This window comes from Anthonomus grandis, chromosome 4 (assembly GCF_022605725.1).
Source record: "Anthonomus grandis grandis chromosome 4, icAntGran1.3, whole genome shotgun sequence".
In the NCBI taxonomy this organism is placed as follows: Eukaryota; Metazoa; Arthropoda; class Insecta; order Coleoptera; family Curculionidae; genus Anthonomus; species Anthonomus grandis.
The window spans coordinates 24,041,193-24,062,136 of NC_065549.1; the positions used below are offsets into that span (position 1 = coordinate 24,041,193).

At 30.7% G+C, this 20,944-nt stretch overlaps 1 protein-coding gene across 1 annotated transcript in view; it reads right to left on the reverse strand.

The window, feature by feature from the left end:
- The window catches only part of LOC126735622 (nephrin-like), a 1,136,035-nt gene that overhangs the window by 410,210 nt on the left and 704,881 nt on the right, over positions 1-20,944 (reverse strand). The gene's annotated exons all lie outside the window — the stretch shown is intronic.

Here is a 20,944-nt window from a genome sequence, read left to right on the forward strand (position 1 = left end):
CATATTTACATCTATGATATAGAATGCAATAGTTTTTAACTCATTAACATTATTATTTTAATTAACATTATTATTTTAGATGAATTGTTATATGCTGCTTATTAATTTTTTTCACCTTTTTACTGTTTCAATAACATTAAACAGTCAAAAAATTATTCGTGTAAAGTGACAGCTGATTAAATTATGATAGATATTTGATAACAAACTTTGTAAAAAATATATCTTAAGAGGCTTAAAATATTAAATTATATTCATTAGATAAATGACGAAAAGTAGTCCAAATTAGGAATTTAAAAAAAGTCGAAAAAGACTTATTGCAATATTGAATTCAATTATTTAGTTCTTTTATTTAAAACCGATCATAACTTCTTAATAACAAAAAAAAAACTATACGTCAATCTAGATATACAGGAGGATGTCTAGTTTTATATTTGACAAAGTTCTGTCAATCACATCCTCATCTCTAGCTAACCTCACTTTGATATGTCAAATAGGAACCTCATATCATGTGACACATCATTGCAGACAGCATTAAAATGTCAAGTAATTTCGACTGTAATGGCCACCGGCTTCTCCCTTATAAATTCTCAAAAGCATAGAACTAGTTAGATCCTATTTATCTGACAGAGCATAAGCATTCATTTCTATTAGTATGCCTTACGAACAATATATAATTTTAGGTATTTGTTATATAACTGTACCTATGTAATAAAGTACATTGTTTATAAAAAGATGTGATATTTACTACTCAGGAGGCAATGTCCGCCCTAAATATATAGAGATATAAGATATAAGAGATAAAAGTTGTCAGTATTTTTGTAGTGAATGTGTCATTAAGAAAATTAACTAAAGAATGTTTTTTTTATTTTGTTATATTTACAAATTAGTAAATAAATATATATTTGGAATTCAAGTAAAACTCTTTTTTTTTTATAGGTATCCAAGAAGTCGTTCAAATGTAATAAAAGATATCTCATCGACGTCTTTTAGACTTTGTTTAGGACATGTCAGCGGCGTCTCTGAAGACGTCATTTTGGATGTGACATTTGTACATCACTCTAAAGTCAAAAGGACGTCAAAAGACGCGTCAACAAGTATAAAACAGATGTCATTTTGCTAAATGGATTTAAGAGGGTGTAAAGGATCAATAACCTTCAAAATATTTAATAAGCAAATTATATTATATTCTAGTTATAGGAAATGGTGCAATCTAAATAATATGTTGTATTGTTATAATGGGTACATTAACCTTAAATAGTTTAGTAAGCATTAGGTATTATTCCATGTATTATAATATACCAGTCCAATGACATTATGTATTTTGCTGAATAATTAATTAGGAAGTGAATTAAACAATATATGTAATATAATTGGGTATTAATAAAATGTGATTAATAGCAGCAACAAGGGACGTCTTATTTCACATGGCGATCCTGCCAGACAAAAAAAATTAACTTTTAGTTAAAAAAGTAACGTTTATGTTTTAAAAAGTAAGTGCCTAAAAAGTGAAAAACCGAAAATCAGCAAGGTAAAATGGGCACCTCACAGTCAACGGATCAAAAAGTGGAAGAAAATGGAGTAGTTACTTCTAACTTCATAGTCCCAAGAGGCAGAATATAATATCACAAAGGATGTTAAGGTTGTATTATACCTTATCCTGTGCATATTGGTAGCCGTGTTTGCTTTGAAGATATACAAGACGTGCAGAAGAAACATGAAAAAACAACTCCGAAGAGATTTAGCCGCTTCCGTAGCGAGCGTTGCTGCTGTTTAGAAAAGATACAGTTGTGTCCTATAGTATTTTCGGCAGTGTTTGCAGTGTTAGTCGCAGTAAAAGTAAACAATAAGGTGTGTTAAAGGTGTTAAAAGTGCTGTGAAATGTAAAGTGTTCAGCAAAGAAATGTTTACTAGAAATAAGTACGTAAGTTTACATTTAGATCTATCTTATGTTCTTTAGTCGTTAGTTTAATAATTTTAGGAATTTGTCATTATATTTAAAATTAAATATTTGAGTTAGTTTTTAAATGGAATCTGACTATTAAGTAGTCCTAAAACTTTCGCCATTATTAACGCTAAATGCTACATGAAGATTTAAATTTACAGTTAGCAGCAATTAAGGCTGACGTAATTAAAGAATCAAAAAGGGTTTTAAAGAAAAATATTCCTAGTAGTGAAATAGTTCGAGTTGAAGTCAGGGATCAACTTATAATACTATATAATCAATTTACAAGCATAGCCAGGGAGTCATGGGAGTCTTTGGATCTTTTGGAGAAAAATATTTGTAGACAACATTTTAATTATATTAGGGATAAAATAATAAAATCTTTTCTAGCATTAAAACTGAGGATTATAATACCACAGTCAATTTTTTCAAAAATAGATATTACCGTCTTAGATATTGAAGACGAAAGCGACGACGACGAGGAAACTGAGACTAATATTTTAACAATGGTGACTGCAACAGATTTCTTTAATCTTGCAAGTAAATTAGTTCCCACTCAATTTGATGGAACATTTGAAAATTTTCAATCATTTTTAGATTGTTTAGAACTGCATAAAGCAAACTCAGCAGGTCACGAAAATAATGCTTTAGCTTTCATTAAAACTCGTTTAACTGGGAAAACTCGTAGCTTAATAACAAACGAACAATCAATTGACCAAATTATAGATAAACTTAAAAATAATATTAATGATGAAAATGGGTGAAAGTTCTCGATTATTAACAGCTAAACTTTTAAATTACAAACAAAATCACAAGGATGCAACTTCGTACGCAGTCGAAATTGAAGCTTTGGCAGACAAATTGCAAAAATCTTTTATTTTAGAAGGCGTTCCAGCACAAGTTGCACAAAATTACACTGTAGAAACTACGGTAAAATCTCTCACTCAAAATGCAAGTAACGAAAAAACACGTTTAATTATGCAAACCGGCACTTTTACAATAATAAATGATTGTTTGACTAAATTTATAAATGTTAGCTCTGACCCTAACCAATCTAACGTATTTCGTTTGCATCAAACTAATCGTCGAAACTATCGCGGTAGAGGTGGTCAAAATGGATATAGAAACCGCGACCATCAACAAATCTTTAATAATAATCGCGGAAGATTTAATTTCAGGGGTTCTCGAAGAGGGCGTGGTAACTATAACTATAACTGTAACTATGAGAATAATTACCGACAAAATTTTAATAATAACCAGCAAAACTATTAAAATAACAATAGATCTTCAATAAGATACACTAGCGCAGAAATTCCGGAAAACCAATCGAGCTCCCAACCGGTTTGCAATCGAACCGGTTGGAAATGGAAAATTAACTAATATATTTCATCTAGATCTTACACTTTCAAATTTCGTATTACTTGATATAGATATGACTAAATCTAAAAACGTACTGCTAGTCGATACAGGGGCTGATATTTCCATTTTGAAACGCACAAAAGTTGATAATAATCAGATTATTAACATAGCTAATAGCAGCGAAATTAAGGGCGTAACAGACGGGTTAACTAAGTCATTGGTTGAGACGGAAACTGTAATTTAGCTCGAAGATCAAGGGTTACATCATAATTTTCATATAGTAGATTCCGATTTTCCTATTCCAGGGGATGGTATTCTCGGACGTGATTTTTTAGCTAAATATCAGGCAGTTATTGACTATTCAAATTGGACCCTAAGTATCCAGATTCGGGGCTTCTAAAATTAAGTAGTTCCTATATTTAGTGGTCCAGAGAAAAATACAGTTCACATTTTCCCTTGGTGCGAAGTCATAAGGCAAGTCGATAGCCTAAAAAACCTATCACAGGATTCAGTAGTTTTAAATAAAGAGTTACACCCAGGTGTTTTTGTTGCTCGATCTATTATTAATGGGAAAAATCCCCTTGTAAGAATAATTAATACGACATCTGAAAGCGTAGATATAGACCTTTCTAAATTAGAAGTCACTGACCCTAGTCATTTTAATGTATATAAGATTGTGTGAAATACAATTAGTAAACAAACTTAATCAAAATAATATACCGCAATTTGTAAAGCAAGATGTTTTAAATTTATGTAAAGAATTTTCCGATATTATTGCTTTAAAAACTGACAAATTATCTGTTAATAATTTTTACACTCAACAATTAAAATTAAGTAACCCTAAACCAGTGTATATTAAAAACTATAGAACACCCCGAGTTCTAAAAGATGAAATTAATCGACAAGTCGAAAAAATGCTTGATCATAACATAATAGAACCATCAACTTCAAATTATAATAGTCCGGTACTGTTAGTTCCTAAAAAATCCATAAATGGACAGAAAACTTGGAGATTATGTATTGATTTTCGAGCAGTGAATAAATCGCTTATTGCAGATAAATATCCGATTAGTCGAATGTATGATATTTTAGACCAATTAGGTAGGGCTAAGTGGTTTTCAGTAGTCGACCTCATGTCAGGTTTTCATCAAATACCTTTTGACGAATCTTCTCGTGATATAACCTCATTTAATGTCGGGAAAGGGTCTTTTAGATTTACTAGATTACCTTTTGGGTTATCAGTCAGCCCTAATAGTTTTCAACGAATGATGTCCTTTGCATTTTCGGGTATCACACCGGAGAAAGCATTTCTCTATATAGATGATTTAATCGTTAAAGATTGTTCAGAACAACATCATTTAGGAAATTTAAAAAATGTTTTTGAAACATGTAGAAAATTTAACTTGAAAGTAAATCCACAAAAATGCGATTTTTTTAGAAAAGAAGTTACCTTTCTAGGTCATAAAATTACAGACAAAGGCATTTTACCAGATGAATCTAAATATAATACCATAAAAAACTATCCTATTCCGAAATCTGGTGATGAAGTAAAACGATTTGTAGCATTTTGCAAATACTACCGCAGATTTATACCAAATTTTGCTGAAATTACACATCCTCTAAATAAATTAACATGGAAAAATACCGAATTTGTGTGGTCAATGGATTGTCAAAATTCTTTTTCTTTACTAAAAAATTTCTTAATAAGTCTCCAAATTTTACAGTATCCCGATTTATAGATATGAGAGTTCTGCACAGTTTAGTATTAGGCCCGAACATTGACTGCCTGCCTTCAAACACCATAGAAGAAAGTCTGATTATAATGAAAAATATGCCTATCTGCTGGTTCAAAGGAACAAGCTATGGAGAGATTGGAGGCTACACAGGCGAGAGTGGAGGTCTGCGCTTGTACGAATAACAAAAAAAAAATGAGATAGGTAGTGCTTTCTGCTTCCAGGGATTTAGGAAATGTCAATGAGGACTTAAAGGATATTAAGTTCTTAGACGGTAATATCGACCCTACTCGTAAAAGAGATGGCCATATCAGTAAACTATAGGATAGATTAAGAAGCACATTACTTGCCTGTTAGCTTGCTGTAGCTGTATAATAATTCCTCAAGTGACTTTCCATATTCATCTATAGATTTTGATTTTTGCTATTTAATTTAAAAGATAGTGTTACAGCCGATTTTTTTAAGATAAAATATTTTTTTTAATCTTAAATTAAGAGAGCGTTAGAAGCATATGTTTGTTGTAGTCTAATTTTTGAATTTTCAGAAAGTCGGGTTTTTAGCACATAATTCGTTAGCAGTTTTTTGCCATCAGCATCTAAGAATGAATCATACATTTCAATGGCGTCTATTATTTGTTTAGTTATATTTTCAACGCCATTCATAACAGGAATTAAATCTGCAGCAGTTTTCAAATAAAATTTCTCGGACATTTTTACTTGTTTTTTAGAATCGGATGATTTAAGTTCAAAATCTGCTGTAGATTTTATAGTGGTGGAACTAAATTGTTTAAATCTATCCTTAAGAATACTATTAATTACATTAAAATACTTATCTATTTCATTTACATACAATTTGACCGAATTAAAAATATTTGGGTTATGCAGTTCACTATTAAAATTATTCCTAATACTATTAAAATTTGACTTAATACTATCAATTTACCTTTTCTTCTTATTTGTTACATCGATATTGCTTTGTTGTTCTGTGTTATTCTTTTTTAAATTTTAGTACTCTTTCAGTTCCTCCAGCTAATTTATTAATTAATCTCCTTCCTTTAACATTTCATATACAAGCTTATAATATTATTTTAATCCCATAATTATTATTACCATAGTCTATACATAAAACCATAATTTTACAGTCTAGAATCCATAAACCTAAAAAAAATTTAAACAATTTCTCCGCTCCTGGATATTTCTTTTCAGATTTTTCTTTCTATTGACTTTTTACAACGGATAAATATGTTCCATCCCAGAAAAGCAATCATCAAGATCAGCAAAATTACGGTTAAAATATCTTAAATAGATCCAAAACTCGTCTTTATGGTGTTGGTCTGTCCTCCACTATTACCGGCTTGTGCAATAATTATTTCTTCTTTTGATTGTTGACCGCCCATTTTATATTGAATATACTGTATTTATTTCCAAACAATCGGTTAGTGTCATGGTCGCCATGTGATAACGGGAGATTTAATTATATTTTATTAAAACAACTTGTTTCTCTCATGTCTAAAATTAGTCTATATTTTAATTTAATAATTTAGTACAAAGAATCCAAAATTGCTTAGCTAAACTACTACACATAAAACAATTATTAATAAACATATTTCTACATTATTTAACATACTTCGGCATATGAGCTGGCATGAACCCTGACTAAGCTATTGACTAATATATGTAATAGTAACATAAAATATTACGTATGAAATATGCTTTAAGTTATATAATAATTAAGTATTTTATAACTTAAAGCATCTATTATTATACTACAGATTAAAAATGTTATAACAATATTCCAATTAGGAGTATTTTTGACAAGGTTTTTGTTTATGGGTTTTGAAATGGTGGTAATCGTACTACAAAGGTTTTAAATATACAGGTTTTAAGGGTGTTATTCATGCTAAAAACTCCTTTTTCGAAAGCTTAGGGCACTTTTAACGGTTAGCTAGAAAAAATAACTAAATCCAACGAGATTAGCGTTATTGCCTTAATTTTCATATACAAGTAAGATAAGACATTAATTTGTTAATCTTAATGACTTACTTTAAAATATATTTAGTTTGTGTTATTCTAGGGGATCATTCAAAGTTTTTTTTATTAGCTTGTATTGCGTGTACTTTACGCTTAATTGTGTTAAATTTTCTTAATTGTGTTAAAAAAACATAGACAGAATATGCAAGTTAAGATCTAAAGTGCTAATAATCTAAAAAGTATGAGAAAGTCTTTAATATGGTAAGGTTCCTCATTTTGTTCTCTGGTAATAAACTCTTAATCTTTTAAACGTGATGCTCAAGGTCTCCGCTTTCATTGCTTTTTCTCATTTCCGTTCTTGTTGTTCTGGTTGATATTTTATTTCGGATCTCATGGACGGCATTGGTTATTCTTTGGATAAGATCTTCCCAGGTAGATTCTGGGGTTGCATAAACCAATGCTTTTTTTTCACTCCATATACTTTAATCAAGGAGGGTTAAGTCGGGGCTTCCTGCTGGCCAAAATATTGAAGAACAATAAAAATATTGATCTACCAATCCAACGATTTGAAAAACGTTCATCCAGGAACTGCCGAACTGACAGCCGATAATAAGCTGGACAGTCGTCATGTTAACATATCATTCATCCTTAAATTGCGAGAGGAATATCGTCAAGACGCTCTTGGAGGTCATGCCGAAAAAATGTTTTATAAATATTCCCGTTTAAATGGTCTCGGAAAGAATGAGGTTAATAATAAAATAAAAGGGCTTAATAATTATGCGATAAATATAGGTGCTTAGAATGTATTTTTTTAATTATATATTTTTTATCACTTTTTAAATAATGTATCAAAGGCAAGCGAAGGTCTTTAAATAACATTTTGATTGAAGTATTTTAAAAGGGACAAGAAATTACAAAGAAAGCTTTTTTTTTTTTTAATATATAACTTTTTAATTAATTTCTATTTGATCCTTTTAATTCTTTGAAAATGGTGATTTAATTTCCTACTGGCTGAAGTACGATATTTTATTTTAAAAATAGGCATCTTTGGTTCTCTCTTAAAAAATAAAGTTAAGTCGTTAAGTCCTCAGAAAGGACAATGAGAGAAAATTATATAATTGAAGTTGTTGATTAGACCTAATTTTTTAGAATTATATAATTTTTTACCAATCAACTTAACTAGATAAAGGTTTTGAAAATGTTATTAGAAAACTAATTTTTTTTGTCAACATATAATTTATATAGCTGGCGCAAATAATTTATTTATATATTTGCAAACTTGAAATATTGCAAAATGAAAATAGTCTATTGCGATATTAAGATATCAACAGTTAAGTAGTTTGATTATAACTAAAAAAGTAGAACGATCATTGTTACTTAAAGAAAAATTTAAAAAGAAGATAATAGACTTTTCCCCTTATGAACGCGATAATCAGATCCTCCTTTAAAAAGTACATTTAAGTTAATAAATAAACAATTTTAAATGGTTTGTACTAGAATTACTAATTTAAGGTTCATCTTTAATATATTAATTCTAGTTTATCTGTCGGAGTAACAGTAATTCCAACTGTAGGTCACACATTCTGATCAGCCAAATGACAAAAAAAAAATTTTCTCATGCGTTTCGGGATTGGTTACGGCATTAACAAAATTTCTGCACTATTTCTTCCAAACGTTTAACATTAACTTTCAATCATTTACAAATATAATTTAATGCTACCTAGTGATCAAGACCTAGTAAGCCTACTGACTTAAATTACGCAATACTCAAAAGTTTTTGAGTCTGGTATTAGGTAAGTGATCTTCTAATTTTCTTTGGTGTATGAGTCTTTGCTTGAACATATTCTACTATTTGAGTTTAGCTGATTAATTATATTTTTAAGCAAAACCTCTGCAAAAAATTTAAATATTGTATTTTAATATGTAATGACAATTAATTTTAGAGTATGACATACAACTTGATAGGAACTGTCTTTCCCGATTATAGGAAAACTGTTTTTTTTTAGTCTGAATTTCTGAATAAAATTATAACATATCAACAAGCAATTTTAGGCATTAATATTTAGACTGGCTTCACCCACACTTGACAAGAATACAGTACATGTTACTTATAGTTTAAAGTAAAAATCAGGATTAGTAATTTATATAAAAAGTATAATTAATATTAATTAATATAATTTACATTATTAAAAGATTTGGCAGACACGAATAAACAAATAAAACAAAATACATAATATATTGATATTCGATCAGATCTTTATTAAAGAAATGGGTGGAAGATTTGACAGCCCAAAATAAAATTTTTCAAAAAACTATAATAAATCAGGATTAGATCAGAGATCAGGAGAGATCAGAGACGAAAAATTCACTTATATTTAAGTTCTTATTAGACTACAGGAAACTTTCTGGATTATGTGATTCTGGATATTTATGAGATTTATCTTAAAGTAAATTATCTACAAATAAACGTTAACAGACAAGACACAGAAAACCATTTTTTATAGAATAAGAGAACAAAAGAAAAAAAAGGCAAGTTTACTACAAGGGTATTACTGGTAAGATTTGTAAGCAAGCTTCTAAAAGAAGATTTCTTTGTGAATTGCAAATACCTAAACAACACAGAAGAACAACAAAAGGAAAAAATTGATTTTGCAGAAAATATCAAAATATTTTTTTTTAAATAGTAAAAGAAAAAAATGCAAGTAATAGATAAGCAGGAACTAATAATTGAAAGACGAATCTACTCTACAGAAGGATTATAAAATTAAAACAAAAAAGTTTTTTAAAGTCTTTTTAAAAATCACAGCATTCTTCTGATCCTAATAGCAAAACAGGTGGTAGAGAGCACAGAGCAGAATGAATAAACTGTTCAAATAGGTTAGGTTCAAATAGTTGGATAAAATAAGGTAATTTCTACTGGAAGTAGATAAAAGACCTGAAGAGTTTAATAAAATAACATAGAGAAAATTGCAAAAAATCAACTAACATTCGACAAAACTAACATAAAAGGGAGAGAAAGGGGTATTATGATCTGGTTTATCCTCATATTTAAAATTTATCATAAAACTAAATGTTAAGTAATTTTTTACAGTATAATATATTCATTAAACTCTTATTAATATTCTAATTGGTAATTGTTTATTAATAATCAGAAATAGACCAAAAATGCTACATCCTGCTCAGGTGATATTTCTTGCATATATTTTTGTATGCTTTTTCCATAGTTTTCTTTACTTCTTAAGGCAGACCTATTATTGTTGTATGATTTTCTCATCTGGCACTTTGAACATTTCTTATCTGAGAGATCAATTAGAAGACTATCTTTAATATTATGGATATTTCTGATCTCTCGAATCCTGAAACTAGCTAAAAATGTAGTACTTTTAGAATATGGAAAATTAACATGGATAGAACATACGATATTTTGGACTGTGCCTGTTTTGTTTGCATCCAAGTAAAGCAAATAAAGAAACTGAGGTTTTCCACAAAAGGATTTGCTTTGTAAAATCAACAACCATGATCATGTGTCTGAAGCCAGCGTCCGATCGATGTCCAGCAACCAAAATCGAGAATGCAGCATATGTCGGTTGCCAACAACCAAATTATAGTCCGCGCTCCCTGATATTTAATCAATATAATGCGCGTATCTCCTGAAATTTGAAAATATTAACAATGAAGACCTAAATCGGATAAAACTTTTTTCTATAATAATAATAATAATAATAATAATAATAATAATAATAAAGGTCTTTTTATTTAGAAAAAAAAAATAATTAGAAATAGATAGTAAATATCTAAACCTATTTTAGATGATTGCAAACCTCTACAAATGAAATTTTTTTGGTAAAAAATTAATGAATTGTTAGATGTACAAAAATATATCAGCTATAACTTCCACAAGATTCTAATGAAACTTCTTTATGTAATTAATAATAAATATCTAAATTGATTTCAGATGGTTGCAAACCCCTATACATGAGAGTTTTTTTGTAAAAAAATATTAAATTGTTAGATGTACAAAAAAAATTTGATGGCCATAACTTCAAAAACTCTCAAAAAATTCAAATAAAACTTTTTCATGTAATTACTAATAGATATCTAAATCGATGCCAGATAATTGCAAATCTCTACAGACGAAAGTTTTTTATTAAAATATAATTGAATTGTTAGATGTACAAAAAAACTTAATGGCTATAACTGCCAAAACTCCTAAAGGATTTAAAGGAAACTTTTTTATGTAATTAATAATAAATATCTAAATCGATTTTAGATGCTTGCAAACCTCTACAAACGAAAGTTTTTTGGTATATAACTTCAAAGACTCCCAAAGGATTCGTATGCAACTTTTGTATGTTAGTAAAAATAAATATTTAAACCGATTTCAGATGGTTGCAAACCTCTACAAACTTTATTTTAAAATGTTTTTGTACACCTAACAATTCAATAATTTTTTACCAAAAAACTTTCGTTTGTAGAGGTTTGCAACCATCCAGAAACCAGTTTAGATTTTTATAATGTATTATAGAAAAAAGTTTTATCCAAATCCTTTGGGAATTTTGTGAGTTAGAGCCTTTTTCATTTCTTTAACATTTGACTTTTTAATTAATTTTCACAACAAAATCTTAGTTGGCAGAGGTTTGAGACCATTGTAAGTCGATTTAGGTATTCAATATTAATATCTGGATAAAAAAATATTAAAATTCCTTGGGAATTTCAGAAGATACGCGCATTATATTGATGAAATAACGAAAAGCACACATACCATGGTCATTGTTTAATTTTAGTTTGACGGTTGAAGTGACAGTTGACTGACGGGTCTTTTTCTAAGGCCGAATATGGACGTCGACGTCACGGCGACTTTCGTTTTTCTATCATAAGTTCATCCCATTTGATGTTTGTTCTGCCATTTGTCTTTTAATCTCTTGAGCATTCCATGTGAAGTTTTGTCGGTCAAAAAGGTTCTAGAACGTTTTTAGTTCATTTGAGTTTGTAATTGTGACCTCAAGTATCTAGACTTTTTTGGTAATTTAACCCTTTATAGTGGTTCAATTACATTTGAAATGTCGGTTTAGTTTTAGTCTTGTCTGGAACCGTAATTTTGCTCAAAAGGGGATTTTCTAACAACCTCCAAGGGTTTATTTAGGATCAAACCCTCACATACCTCAGTGGGACATTTTTGGTAACCCTCGTGAGTCTGCGGGGTAAGATGTATTACTTGATCCTTTTTTAATATAGATTATTTCTTTTAGTGTTTCCATTTTCATTTTTTTGTTTTTAATTTCTGTTTAGTTTCATTTCTTTAATTTGTTGGAATTATCCTCAACTTCGGTTTACCCTTTAAGTAACACTTTTGTCTTTTTGGATTCGGAGATAGATACCTGATGTAACTCGGTTGACTGGTGGTTGAGTTAAACGCTGAACTCTTTTGGATTCTCACCACTACGTTAGCTATTGTACCGGTTTTGACATGCTGTAGTGACTGGAACACACGACAAGAGGAGCCGATACTGTTAGCAAACTACAACCCCATAGCAGCGTACCATCAGCTAAATACTTGTGTAAAAATAAATAGTGTTTATTTTACATCTTTAATATTTTTTGTTAACTTAATATTCATTTAATTAATAACTTCTTAGTTTATGCCCACACTTCTGCTCTGTTAAGTTTAGTTTAATTTATTAGATCAACTTCTGAAACACGTATGATCATATTCGCTACGAACTAAAGGGTGTAACTAGACCAACCTAATTTATAATTTGTTATCTTTTTGATTTAGTTACTATACTGGTACTTGCCACAGTAATGTAAACCAACAGACATACAGGATGTTACAGAATTCGGTGCAAAAATTTTAAGAGCGTATTTTTGGAGTTAAAATAAGTCTTTTTTTCCTACAAACATGTGTCCTAAAATGCACCTCCTCAGAGCTACAGTCTGCGAAAATTGCTTGAAGAAATGTATCTTTCCAATAAGAAATTTTAAAATGTAGAACACCATCTAATTAGCCATGAAAAAATCTAAAACTATCGTTTTGTCAAATCAAATTAATTTTTGGATTAAATTAATTTGATTTAACAAAAAATAAAACAGTCACAGCCCACTTAGTTTTTTCTAATTAATTAGACTAATCGGGTTTAATAATGCTCCGCTTTCGTTTATCAGAGATTTTCTCGAAAACGCTTAATTATATCGATATAATGCAAGAGACAAAAAATTTATATTTTTTCATGGCTAACTAGATGCTGTTGCTCGATTTTTAAATTTTGTATAAGAAACATAATTATAATTAATTTAATAATAAGAATCCTCCCCTAAAATTGCATTTACAGCATTTTTGAGACGGAAAATAAAAAGAGCACCCAAAAAACGGGGACACGCAAATTTTCACAAGAATTGATGCATAATTGTAGTTACGGTTCCAAATAATCGATTTTCTTTAAGTAATTTGTGCGGGCAGTAGCTCTGAGGGGTTGTATATAGGACACACGTTTATAGGGAAAAAAAGTCTTATTTTAACTCTATCAAACCGCTCTCAAAATATTTGCACCGCATTTTGTAACACCCTGTATGTGTACGTCGTAATATATGGACATATATGTACCGGGTGTACAACTAAGAGAGGTCGCCGGTCATATCTGAGTAACTAATCATCGCACAGCGTGGGGAAAAAAATATTTTTGATAAAAGCGGGAAGGAGAATTGCTGGAAATTATTTACAAGTTCGTACGATGATCGCTAGGGGGCGTAATACAACATTGAAATAGAAAAAATTGGTTTTATTGAAAATATTTAAAATGAATCCTAGAGAAGAATGATGCCATTTTAAAGTATGATAAATTCTTAACATTTTTTATTTTAAACTTTTTTTTCTAATCTGTTAAATAATAAGTGGGGAAAGGGTTGAATATTTATATATAAAATTCTTGACAACTTTTGATTGGCCAAACGAATTTTAACGAGCTTACTTTTGTTTTAAAGGGTAATTATTGGGCTTTTATGTAGTGTAATTACTTAGTCGTTTTAGTTGTTTTGGTGAGCGCTAGAGGGCGGTTTGTTTTAATTTGAAGTTTTTCAGCGATTTTCTGGCAAATATTAAATACAACGATGTAATTTTTTACATCTAGGCTAAAAGAGCATAAAAAAACATAAAAACTGGTGCAAACCGCAACTTGATATCTTATTTTATTCCAAAATTATAAATTAAAATATTTTTGAACAATGAAATCCGTCGCCGCGCTGGCATTATTGCGTCACGGGTTAGTAGTAAGCTTTGGAAACAAATGAATTTGATTGATAATTTGATAAATATTTTCGGGGCCATGATAAAACGCTTATGACGACATAGCTTTTGATATGTTAGCAGTGTATTTTGAGTTAATGCAAAATGCACGCATTGCAGCCCGTATATATGTCCAAAGATATCCTGACAGAAGACACTATATAATCATAGAGTCTTTACCGGTTTAGCTACCAGGCTAAGAAATACTGGAAGTATTCGCGGCAATATTCATCGAAGACGAAGGCGAGGGCGCATAGAGGCAAATGTTATAAATGTTTTGGCATATATTGAAATAAACCCTCACATAAGCATCCGAAATATTTCTAGGGAATTATGAATATCCCACGGTACAGTAAAAAATATTCTGAAAGAGCACAGGTACCTATTTTTATTTGTTATAATACTAATAAGCATCCGAATATCTTATATTTGTTTTTTATTTAGACTTCACCCATATCACGTGGTTCTGCACCAGGCGCTTCTCCAAAAAGACTTTGATAACAGACTTAATTTCTGTCATTGGCTGTTGAACATGGTTAGAGAAGATACCCGATTTATCTCGAAGATATTATGGACGGACGAGGCATCATTTAGCAGTGATAGTGGTGTAAACCTGCATAATCTGCATTATTGGGCAGAAGAAAATCCCCGTTCGATCCGCGAGACTCAACACCAAGGCAGATGGACTGTAAATGTGTGGTGCGGCATTATTGGCGGAAAAATTATTGGTCCTTTCTTTTTCAATCAAACACTTTCTGGTAATGTGTATTTAAATTTTTTGCAAAATGATCTCGCGGGGTTACTGGACGATGTTGATTTGGAAACAAGAGGGCAAATAATTTTCCAACATGATGGTTGCCCTGCACTATTTTCTGTTATTTTGCAGTTCAAGTTCGTCAATACTTAACCAGGCAGTATCGTTTGTGGATAGGAAGAGGAAGTATATTTCCTTGGCCTGCTCGATCCCCAGATCTGACTGTCCATGATTTTTATCTGTGGGGAAGGATTAAAGATTACGTTTTTGCCACCTCACTTACAACACAGAACGACATGCAGGACCGAATACGCAATGCAATAAATTCCTTACCCACAGCAGAAATCCAGACAGCGGTTCTGTCAATGACACAACGACTTCGACTATGTATTGAAAATGAAGGAAAACAGTTTGAGCATCTAGGACACCATTAAAAATAAAAAACAATTTATTTATTACAAAAATTTGAGTTCTGGAGTTTTTTTTATTGTTCAAAAACATTTTAATTAATAATTTCGGAATAAAATAAGATATCGAGTTGCGGTTCGTGCTAGTTCTTATGTTTTCTCAGCTCTTTTAGACTAAATGAAATAAATTACATCGTTGTATTTAATATTTGCCAGAAAATCGCTGAAAAAGTCCAAAATAACACAAACCGCCCTCATGCGCTCAACAAAACAACTAAGTCGGATAAGTAATTATACCACATAAAAGCCTGATAATTACCCTTGAAAACAAAAGCAAGCTCGTTAAAATTGGTTACGTCAATCAAAAGTTATCAACAATTTTACATATAAATTTTCAACCCTTCCCCCACCTATTATTTGACAGATTTAAAAAAAAGTTTGAAATGAAAAATGTTTAGAATTTATCATACTTCAAAATGGCATCATTCTTCTCTAGGATTCACTTTAAATATTTTCAATAAAACCATTTTTTCTATTTCAATTTTGTATTACTCCTCCTAGCGGTCATCGTACGAACTTATGAATAATTTCCAACGATTTCTCTTTGCCGCTTTTATAAGAAATATTTTTTTCCCTACGCTGTGGGATGACTAGTTACTGAGATATGGTCGGCGACCTCTCTTAGTTGTACACCCGGTAGATAGCCTGTAAACAGATTATACATTGACTTTTATTTTTTCGTATTTTTGTTCTTCTAGTACATATTTAAATAACCTGAGCCTTTTGACTAAAAATTCGGTAGCGCTCATTAATATTTTAGACTTTCTACTTAGTTTTTGTTTAATTTGAATTTAGATTATAACTAGTAAGATTTTAGACGTAAAAAACTCACCCCTGAGTAGAGTTGAATATTGAGTGGTTAAATATTTCATTTAGTTGGGCACAAGAATGACCATTCGGTCCTTAAGATTAACTTTGATATTTTAAGATAAAATTGTTAATTTTTCGATGTAGTTATAATAGATATAGAATATCTATCTGTGTTTTTATTTCTTACTTGAATTTTTTATTTAATATTTATTATGAAGATAACATGACAGTTTTTTAATAAATTTTTAATAAATAGATGCTGAGTGGCCCAATTTTCAATAATGTAAATTTCAAGTTAAAGGAAATAATATTTATATTTGTTAAAGGTTTCAATCGACCAATGTGAATTTAAACAGCTAAGTAAAACAAGCGTTGGCTGTTACATTGTAGTACAGTCAATATGTAATTAAAAAAGGCCAGAACTTTTAAAAACTATCCAAGTCGCTAATTTTTTGAGGGTCGATTGTATTCCCGAAGAAAAGCTTAAGTCCTCGGAATTGAGAGTCAACCCCTCCCCTTTTTTGGGAAACTCAAAAAGTTTTTCAAATCGATTTTGCGGCTAAACAGTGAGTCATGCAGAAAAACTTATTAAACATAAAATGTAGAGTTTTTTGTGCTCTACAATTCATCTCATGGGCCCAAAGCTGTAGAACCAAAATTCGAAAAGTTAGAGGGCGCCAAAGTCACCAAAAATGACTTTTTTCATTTTTTCACTGAGAAACAATTTTTTTTTACCATCGCAAGGATTGCAAAAATGTAGAGGACAAAAATACCTACAAAATGCATGTCTTACTTTTTTTTTCGATTTACCGTTTTTGAGATATAATGCATTTAATACCGAAATGTTTACTTTCGTGTATGTAGCCTGCCTCAGATTTTTGGCGAAAGCTGTTTTTCGTCGCCTAACGTTTGCGCATCATGAAATTAAAGTAGAACCTGAACAAAATTTCTTTTACCCTTCTTGACAAATTAAAAAAAGCCATGCAGATGGCGCTGTAAGTCCACGAAAATGAAATTTGCATAGATTAAATGTTCTTTAACTTGCACAAAATGAATAATTGAAGTGATTTAGTAGAAAGGGATAAGAGAAATTGGTACATGGTTTACGGAGCACCAATTACAACAAAAGCAGAGGGCGTTGCAGTTGTGAAAGTGACGTGCCTCAATAATTATGGTTGCGTAATGCATGTAATGATAATTGATTACTGAATAATTGCATAGTACATGTTGATAGCATTACTTTTGCAAAATTCCATTCCCCACTTTTTTACTGCTATTCCATCATTAACATATTACTATATATTTATTTGAATACTTACCTGAATGTGAATATTTATCTTGAAACATCGTTTATGGTCGCCTGCAACCACTCTACACGACATTTCGTCCACGCATTGAATTTTTACATTTTAAAGCATAACGAGAATACAGTGGGACAAGGTAGTTTACGAAAAATTTATTATACAATAAATAGTTCGAAAGCATACAAAATTTGTTTCAATTTTTTTTTCGGTCTTCCTCTTCTTTTTGATTTCTTTTTTGGTGGTTCTTCAACTTCATCTAATTCTAAAGAGCAGTTGGAAGATGTATCCGACATGGATGTTCCTTCTTCGTCCATTGCATTTCGGTTCTCTGAGGGGCTTGGGTATTTTGGCAATTTGAAAACTTGTGAAGGTAAATCATCAACGTCATTCTCTTCCAAATATATTGAGGCAACGTTGCTGCAGTTTTCTCCTGCACAGTACTTACAAGCAATAGAGCATATAAGACCTGCTTTGCGACATCCGCAGGCTGCCCCGCAGTCATTCGTCTTGCATCCACAAGAATTTGCTTTCAGTATCGATTCTGGCGCTGGATCTTTCGAATTCGCTGCCGGTTTCAGTCCTTGATTTGTCTTCTCCCACCCCCCATTCCAGTGGATCCATAGTGTGGCCCAACCACGACTGCACCTGCAAGTCATTTTTGGTGACTTTGGCGCCCTCTAACTTTTCGAATTTTGGTTCTACAGCTTCGGGCCCATGAGATGAATTGTAGAGCACAAAAAGCTCTACATTTTATGTTCAATAAGTTTTTCTGTGTGACTCGCAGTTTAGCTGGAAAATCGATTTGAAAAACTTTTTGAGTTTCCCAAAAAAAAGGGGGGGGGGGGTAAGGCTCTCAATTCCGAGGTCTTAAGCTTTTCTTCGGAAATAGAATCGACCCTCAAAAAATTAGCGACTTGGATAGTTTAAAAAAAAAAATTACAGATTGTACTATTGCGAAAACTGCGAGCGAACTCTCTAACTCGATAGAAAAAAATTTCTTTCTATTATAGAAAAAAAGTCTAAACTCTACTCTCAATCTCAACTGGCTTCGATCGGGTAGAGTTCGGGTTGGCGTCGGTAACCTTCGGAATAGAATCATAAAACGAGGTTTTATGGTCTTGCTATTACTTTCGTCTCTTTTTAGTACATTGAAAAAAAGATGTATTTATCTTTGTTGTGGGGATGTTTTTGTAGCAGATTTGAAAATCAACGAATTCTCATATTAAATCATTAAGCCCCATTGTGCAAGGACCAACGTTTTTAAGAAGTGATAAAGGGAATAGGGTCGGCTTGAAAGTGATTCTAAATAAAACTTACTAATTAAATAAAGAATAGTATTTTATTAGAAAATGTTAAACCATAAAAGGCCACATAAAAATAAATTACTTAAATCACTTGGTTACAACAGACAATTAGGGTTTTATTGCGGTCAAAAGATCAACGGTATATCTTTGAGTGAACTATAATTTGTTACTAATTTGTTACTAGTTTGACTCCACAAAAGGGGATTAAATGAATTTTATTACTCTTCACAAATTTTGAAAATCCTATATATATATATATATAATCCTTTTATCCTTAATTCAATCGTTTGTTCTTTCTCTTCCATTTCTAAGGCAAAATTAATAATATTTTTTTAAATCTATAATTTAAGACAAATATTAAAATATAAATTTAATAGTAAATATATTTAAAGAAAAAAAAAATATATATTAGGCTTATATAAATACACACTAGGAAAGAGATAAGATAAAATTAGGAGGATCCATCATAAAATTCGCCGTTGTATTGATACCTAACATTACTTTTCCCTTATCGGCATCCCTTATGGATATAAGATGAAAACAGAAACAATAACAAAGCATACTTATTACTTATATGATCAATAATGTCGAATGGCATTTCAGTAATTGATATTGTGGGCTGTGAATCCCATTAGCTATGAAAATAGGCTAATGTTTGTAGATTGGGTAGTATAAGAATGACTAAAGCCGAACGATGCCGAGTGACATAGAGAAAAGGTTAGCGAGTGCTAATCGCGCATAGAAAGATATTTTCTTTTTATATTTTTTCTTGTCTATTTCTATGTTTATCGAGTTAGAAATTACAGCAGCTGTATTTTTATCATGTGCATCTTTTTTCTTTTCATTTTAGAACTGGAATTTGATAGCGAGCCGCGGTCAATTAAATTTAATTGTATGCGTCCAAAACTTGCTTAATTGGTTAATGCTGTTTTATATACTCAAACAAACAAATATAATAAATAAGTAGCAGCCAGGGTTAAAAATATTTTAAATATGAATACCATAGTAAATAAGTAGCAGATAAAGGACATTTGAATTAATCTGAGTTTTGAAATTAACTGACGTTTTGACGTTATACTTTTTGCCTTCTTTAAGGTTGGGAGGAATTATTACTAATAATTTCTGTCGGTCATTAAATCGTAAATATTTTTAAAAAATTTTCTTAAAATATATCAATAATATTCTTTACTTATTGTTCTTCTAAATATTCTACCAAGAAGATACTAAATAAAAACAATGGACAATTACTCTAAACTACATATTAGTAGAGTTATTCAATTTATTGATCTATACTACAAGTACCTGTTTCTTTTCTAAATATATTTAAACTTAGACTTTCTTCTTTAAAGATTGACTTACATAATTTTTTAATACTATAACACTAATGTATACCCCTCTAACAGTAGTTCATAAAACATATGAATAAAAGCATTTTTGTAAACTTATGTGAAACCATATTACCCTAGAGCTAAATAAATCTTAACGTCATAAATTAACACAAGGGTTGTACATATATGGCAACTCTAACATTGCAAGCGACCTTGTTTTCTCGAATTTGCACCTTTATCACGCAGAAACTCATAAAATAGGTTTAATTTTTTAACATCCCTGTCAAAAAATTTACGTTACTTCAGAATTTTCTCCGGACCGAGTCCGGGGTTGAAATTTATAGTCCCTCGCGCTATTACCATCACCATTTACCGCGTGTTTACCGCTTATAATACGGCAACGGCGCGTACGGAATTTTTATGTGCTCCTGTAACTTTAGAGTTAGAGTTATTGTATTGTCATATTCAAAAAAGTGAACTCTCAACAGAGGTGACTAAACTCAAAGAGCGAAAAATATAAAGTCTGGCGCTTTTTTAAGCTATAGGTATTAGTTAAACTGTAATAAAGTCGCCGACAAAAAATAAATTTAAAGTTTAGCCGGTTATTTAATGCCGTTAAACTTTAGTTGAAATAAATATTTTTAGGAGTACGCTATTGCAGCCACGAACGCTTAACAAATGCAAGAGCTTTGAA